Genomic DNA, 6,972 nt, shown 5'->3' on the forward strand with positions numbered 1-6,972 from the left:
GGGAGATTCCCAGACACGAAATTATGTGTTTCAGGTGGGTTGAGGTGTGGATCATGAGGTGCTGCAGAATGCCCCTTTCCCAAGTAAGTAATAACCATTGAAGTAATGGTTTGCAGCATTTCTTCTTTGAACTTTCCCATTAGCGACTCTAGATATCCAGTTAAGTAAGACTCGATTGAATCTATCCTTCTAGATGTCTGGTTCAACTTCAACTCCATAACAGCAACGTGAGGTTTTATATGTTCTATGACAAGCGAACCAACAAAACCAGGGTCAATATCCACAGTACTTGAGGAGTGTTGCTTTGATTCCTTAGTCTTCATTGCTGGTTTTGAATTTTCTCTCATATGATCAACCTCCATTTTCGTAACACCCCCAACAAACATAGAATGTACAAAAGTATAGTTTGAATTAATCAGTTCAACCATGTTGTCAACGGTTTCATCCTCCTCTTCGTCTGACCAAAGTACCGATGCCTCGTCGACAGGGCGATCCGAATCTTGAGATAAAATGCTTCGTACAACCACCTGAGCACAATATATAACTTATAAATTATATTGCTAAAAAATCAACTTCCATAATTAAAGAACATTAGATCATCAATTCTTCAAACCAGGAATATATTCACACGACTTATTTAATAATATGCACTTATTAGAAAAACAAACAGCAAACAACAAACAGATACACTCTCGATATTACCAACTATCTGACCTATAGATAAAGTTTAGAGGAACTGCTTACATGACTTTTCTTGTCAACGTTTCTCGCATGTGCTGGACTAAGAGTTTGTTTCTTGGCCCATCTCGGATCTAGGACATCATCTTCGCTATCAGATTCAGACGACGAACAACTCTCCTGGACGACTTCTGTAAGCGAAGGGACAGCCTCAACCATTACGAGCTGCAAAGCGAGGGCAAATCCTTTAATAGCAATCGTATTTTTAGTCAGCGCAACCTCATCTCGTTCTTTTATGCTGCACATAAGCATGTCAAAAGCCATTCTTCCCCAAGGATAAGAAAAAAACTCTTCTATATCTTCGATTGCTTCAGCATGTTCTCGACATATCTTCATCTTCAAGCTTGTAGGCAGGAAGACAGATTCCAAGATCGACAAGCAAGCAAACTTTATGCGGATATCTCTATCCTTCACAGTTTTCCTCCGCAGCATCTTGATAATAGTTGCGACTGTCAAATAATCACTTTTGCCAAATAAAGACGGCCAATAAGGCTTTTCTGAAATAGTTTGTTTAAGCTTCAACTTTGATCTCCTCGGAAACTTTCCACATGGTAAGCCAGTCACAATTGCAAATTCTCGGAGAGAAAACCTTACCGGCTTACCGGCAAACCGAAACCATACTTCGTGCTTCTTTTTGGTTTTAAGCTGCCTCGACAACATGTACCGAGCAAACCGCCCAGAAAAAACCGGTTTGTCGGCGATATCGATTATTTTTCCAAATGCAGATCGCCTTATAATTTCAACTTCCTCCGCTTCTAACGTATTTAATATCCGTTTTATAGCTCCTGATGATTGATATGTAAGCACCCTTACGCCGACTGGTTCCTCCCCCGCCGCAAACATCATCTCCGGAATCAGCTTCGTACATACAAATTCCGGCGATTCCGGACATTCAACTAGACGTGCGGAAACCATCTTCCCCGTAACTATTTTCCCTTTGGAATTTTCAGACACACTTTTCAGATTAGAGAAAGTGCAAAGGAAGGAGAGATAAAAAAAGATGAATGACTTCGTGTTCCATAACCCTCTACGACACACTAACACAACACTCTAACCTGGGCCCTGGTGACTTCGTGTTCATCCTCTCTATCGACAATATCCTATCTTCCTACCACAGAGGCCAGAAGAAGGAACTTTCAACCGACCGCGGCCCACAGTCCTTCGGGTCACCGCGCGATAGCCCACAGTCCTTCGGGTCACCGCGCGACAGCCCACAGTCTTTCGGGTCACTGCCACATTACACCGTCGTGTAATACTCAGCCATAGGACATGATCCCGTTCGTCTGAGTCTTCCCGATCCAGCGAATAAGGGGTTTCCTTTAACCCGCTAGGTACGAGGGCGAGGAAACACTAGTCCATCCCAAAACATGCCTAGCATGGGCGGGTTTCGCACCTGCTGTCGGCATAACACACACTCGACACAATTATCCCTAGGGAAGACCTAAGGGACAAGACTCCAACCCAAAACTAAACAATATATAGGAGTCTACGACAATATCAACCAATACTCGTAATCCAGCCTATATGGCATAGGACCCGTAGTATCAACATCACAACCAGGAGATCGGCCTATATGGCCAAAGATCCCCTAGACAACATCGTTACCACAATCCCTGCACAAACAATAATCACTACCAAGCAATCATCACTAAGGCATGTCTAATCCATAACTAATCAACCAAGTAGTAAATAATCAAGACATGCATCTCATCTTAATCTCAATTCAACTATAATCGATCATCTTAGTCCTAGTCAGGTTATTATCTCAGTTTTAATTCAATTTCATCTCAGCATAGCCCGTGCTAAACTGAGTCCGGTTTAATAAATAACCCTAAGGACTCTATCATGCAACAGTGTGAGCATTCTACTCTATATGAATACTCGATTTTCCATAAGTTCCAAGTGGAACTCAAACAAACCAACTCCCAGTGTTCTAGGCGAGAAGCAGCTGGTTGATCGGAGAGGACTTGGCCAAAACCCGTGGGACGACTTGACTGGACTGGACTGGACTTGACTTGGATAGAACCTCGGCTTAACCATGAAGAAACTGACAGGCCTGGATGGACTGATCTGGACTCGTGGACCTGAACTAACTCCGGACAGCACTTCCGCTTGACCATCAAAGATACTGACTGCCTTGGACGAATTCAGTTGGACAGAAACCGTCCCTAGGCGCTGACTCGAAATCAGTAGAGAACTGACCTTGCAACCTCTCTAAAATTCTCGAAATAGATCGGAAACTCTTGCTTTCTTTTTCTACTTTTCTCTCACGTTTTTAAGGTGGTTTGGACAGGTCTGGATGTGATGAAATGAGCTGGGGTAGTGGGCTATTTATAGAAGACAGCAACCAATCAGCTTCAGGTTGGTGGCAGCCCGTGTGTCGCTTCGCATGGCTCCGGACGTATGCGCGGCGGCACCATATGCTCCACATGGCTGGCTGCATGTCCAGGACACATGCAGGACGCCACCACTCCTCCCAGATGTCAGGCTGCATGACTAGAGCTCATGCAAGGCGCCACAGCAGCACACACATGTCGATCATCATGCTTCGGTTGCATGCGCGAAGACACCTCGTGCTTCTACTTGTCAGGCTGCATGTACAGCTTCCATGCACGGTGACACCTCGAGCTTCTGGAGACACTCAGCTTACTGGACAGTTGACACCACGTTCTGAACCAATGCAACGAGCCACCTCGAGCTTCTTAGTCAATTCGCCTGATTTCGGTCCTTCCGGCAATTTTCTGATCCGCGATTAACCCCGAATATTTTTCTGCTCCCGTCCTGATGCGTTGAATAGTTTTAATAAACTCCAATCTGAATTCTGACCTTGGCAGTAAATATTTCCTGATCTTTCGGCTTCATCAAAAGCTTCATAATACCGAAATTAGGGTTTTCGTCTAATTTCGAGTTTTCCCGTCGTGCTTCGATCTCGTCGTGCTTGCTTCCCGTCCTGCTTAACTCCCATCATGCTTCCAATGTCTTCGAAATAATATTCCGCTGATACGAAGTTTCGCGGGAAACTTCGTGCTGAAGAAACGTCATTCTTCCAAAATGTCGAGCTTCTAAACCGTCGTGCTTCCAAAAATGTGATGCTTCCAAAACGTCCTTCACATCAAACTAAGACATCTTCTAACTATGGTCGAGCAACTTATTCGAATCATAGTTCACCCACGATCACTTCTTCACCCACCTCGTACTTCAAAGCTTCTCGATCGATCCTTATCGCCTAAGACTCGACCACCACCAAAATACTCGAACATTCTCTTTTTTTTTTTTTTTTTAACGGGTTTTTACAATACCCCTTCCTCAAATCAGTTCCTCTCCTTATATATTCGAACCTCTTGCGATTATACCCTTAAGCCGGCGTAAAGCCCTAGCCGTTTCTGAGGCAGAGGGCCGACAATCCGAGATAATGGGCCGAGGTCACTTTATTAGAAGAACATGTCGAGAGATTCAATTCATCTCTAACAATATTCGTAACTGAATATGTTCTCAATTTGATCATCTTGCTTTTTGAAAAGAAAACTAACGAATATTTGATTATGTATCTGATTAACTAATTAAAAGGAAAAATACTCAAATTTTTTATGTTGGCTATGAATTCATTATGTGATTATTCGAGAGGTCGCTTATTATAAGATTCATATGTATTGTACTCAGTAAAGTCTTGCATTTAGTTACTTATTATTTTTAAGATATATATTTAAATATTTTTTCAAAAATTTAATTAATGACTATCAATAATAATTTATAAATTTGTATTCGTATTTTAAATTTGTTTTAAAATTTAATACCTTTAAATCAGAAAATCTATTTAATTAATATCAGTTGATTGGCGATAAACACTTAATTACAATCAGTCAACCTAAAATGTATTACCATTACGTTTGCATAATTTACAGAATTAACAAATCTTGTTTTTAATTGATGAAAAACATTCAACTAAAAATCCTTTTAGGTGAAACTAATATCATTTCTATACTATATAATTGAAAATTAATACTACAAAATAATCATCTTAATTATATTAATTTTTACTAATAAATGTTTTCTATATTATTTGTGAGATTTTATATGTCCATTTATTAATTTTGATTTTATAAATATCACAATTCAAAAGGCTTTCAAATCATCTTAATCATAAATTTGTTGTATATTTACAACTTTATAATTTTGTTGTTATTTAAATATTAAATTTTACGTTTGTGAATTGTTTCAACAAGATTTGTCTAACTTGCAAATATAAATATGTTTATCAGTAAATTGGAAAATAGATGTATCAAAATTTTGAAAAACACATGATAACTTGTCATACATGAAAAAAAATGATATTTTCTTGGTTTTTAAAGAAACCAAAAACACACAAAATATTAAATCAAAATAAATAGCAATAAAATATGGAAAAGTAAAAAAAAAATATTAAGGATATATGAAAATAATTCATAAATTATCTTTCCCATTTTTTTTTTGAAACACAAACCTTTTTTCATTAACTTTAACTTTCTTACCTACAAATGATGGAGGGAATTATCCATCTTCTTTGATTAAAAAGATAAGCTACAACAACATAGCATAAAATGGATAATTCATAAATTATCTTTCCCACTTTATTTTATTATATAAAATACATGCAATTCTTGTTAGTTCTAGAATAATGTTGTGACACCCCGATTTACATAATAAAATGTTACGATAAGTAAATAGCTCTGATACCAAAATGTGACACCCGTCACTTTCGAAATAGTAAAAATAATTCGATAAGTACAAATATCTGAAATGTCCATATATAAATATTTGAAAGTCCACATCCACGCTTGAATTCCATAATATAAAATAAAATCTGAAACATAAAGTACGACATAAACCGAGAGTCCGAAATACGAAATAACATAAACGATAAAAGCCCAAAGGCCTAGAGGCCCGATAACGATAAAAGCGATAAAAAGATAGATGCCCAAAAGCCCAATAGTAGTAAAAGCCCAAAAGCACCGGTCCGGTATAATCACTTCTGCTCGTCGGTCTCACCTGAAAGGGGGAAAGAAGGAGGGGTGAGCGACAGGGGAATCGCCCAGTGAGGTATGGGATGCTAATCCGCAAACCACTGACTCAGTTCATAGCACTACTAAAATGTAGGCCTAGCTCTAGCATGAAACAAACACGGTGTCGATTACACCACACAAAACAATCAACATATGTCTAGAGGACTAGACATGCTACAACCAATGCGATGATATCATACCGCATTTCCTTCATAAGGATATATATCTATAAATATAATTCTACAAGCGTCGTAAGTACAGTAGTCCACTCTGTACCCTCCGCAAATCCACGGCCTAGTGCAGAAATCTCTGCACCCCGCAATCTCAAACAATGCAGCCTAGTACAAACGTCTTTGTACCCCGCTAAACACACGGCCTAGTACAGATATCTCCGTACCCCGCGATCTCTCAAACAAGGCGTAGCTAGCACAGACGTCATGTGCCCCCGCAATCACACGGCCTAGTACAAACGTCTCTGTACCCCGCAAATTCCGCGGCCTAGTGCAGATACCTATGCACCCCGCAATCTCAACACATGGACTAACATATATACATATATATAATTAACAGTTTTTAGCAGCAATCATTTCAATCAACCGTTGAATCCTCTATTATCATATTTCCGGTTTAACAATCAATATCAATAACGAACAACCAAGACTCTCAAACAGACTCGATTCAAAGAGACGGATCCATGTTTCGAAACTAAACTTTCCATAATGGTAGTACTAAACTAGCTCGGGATTTAACGGAGTAGCCCTCACCTTAGCAATGAAGAGAAGTGGTATATATGAACTCCAGCTGCTCAAATGGACTCCAAATCTGAAATCAGATCGAAATTTCGAGTCAGAACGCCTTTCGAACGGTTTAAAACGGGTATTTACGGAAAAGTCAACCCACTGGTCAAAGATCAATTATTTAATTAATTAATTAATTAATTAATAAATTAATTAATCCGGTTTATCCTAACCGATTTCCAATTGATTTTAACCGACCGGTTTAACCTAACCGAATTGAAATCAATTTAAACCGGCTAACCAATCGGTTAACCGAGTCAACCGAGTTGACTCACCGGCTCGACTCGGCCGAGTTGGCGAGTCGCCGGCGAGTCACCGGTGTCGGTCACCGGCGGCGACGGCGGAGCTGCGGCGGCGGACGGTGGTCCGGCGGCGGAGCTGCGGTGGCGACGATTTCC

At 39.9% G+C, this 6,972-nt stretch overlaps 1 long non-coding RNA gene across 1 annotated transcript; it reads right to left on the bottom strand.

Moving 5' to 3' along the window:
- Positions 1-5,557: 5,557 nt before the first annotated feature.
- On the bottom strand, positions 5,558-6,833 carry LOC106299166. Its single transcript, XR_001261697.1, has 2 exons — positions 6,542-6,833; positions 5,558-5,763 (listed from the first exon to the last, which is right to left on the bottom strand). It is a non-coding gene; the product is annotated as an uncharacterized LOC106299166 (long non-coding RNA).
- Between the last annotated feature and the right edge of the window lie 139 nt (positions 6,834-6,972).

Source organism: Brassica oleracea, chromosome C6 (genome assembly GCF_000695525.1).
Source record: "Brassica oleracea var. oleracea cultivar TO1000 chromosome C6, BOL, whole genome shotgun sequence".
In the NCBI taxonomy this organism is placed as follows: domain Eukaryota; kingdom Viridiplantae; phylum Streptophyta; class Magnoliopsida; order Brassicales; family Brassicaceae; genus Brassica; species Brassica oleracea.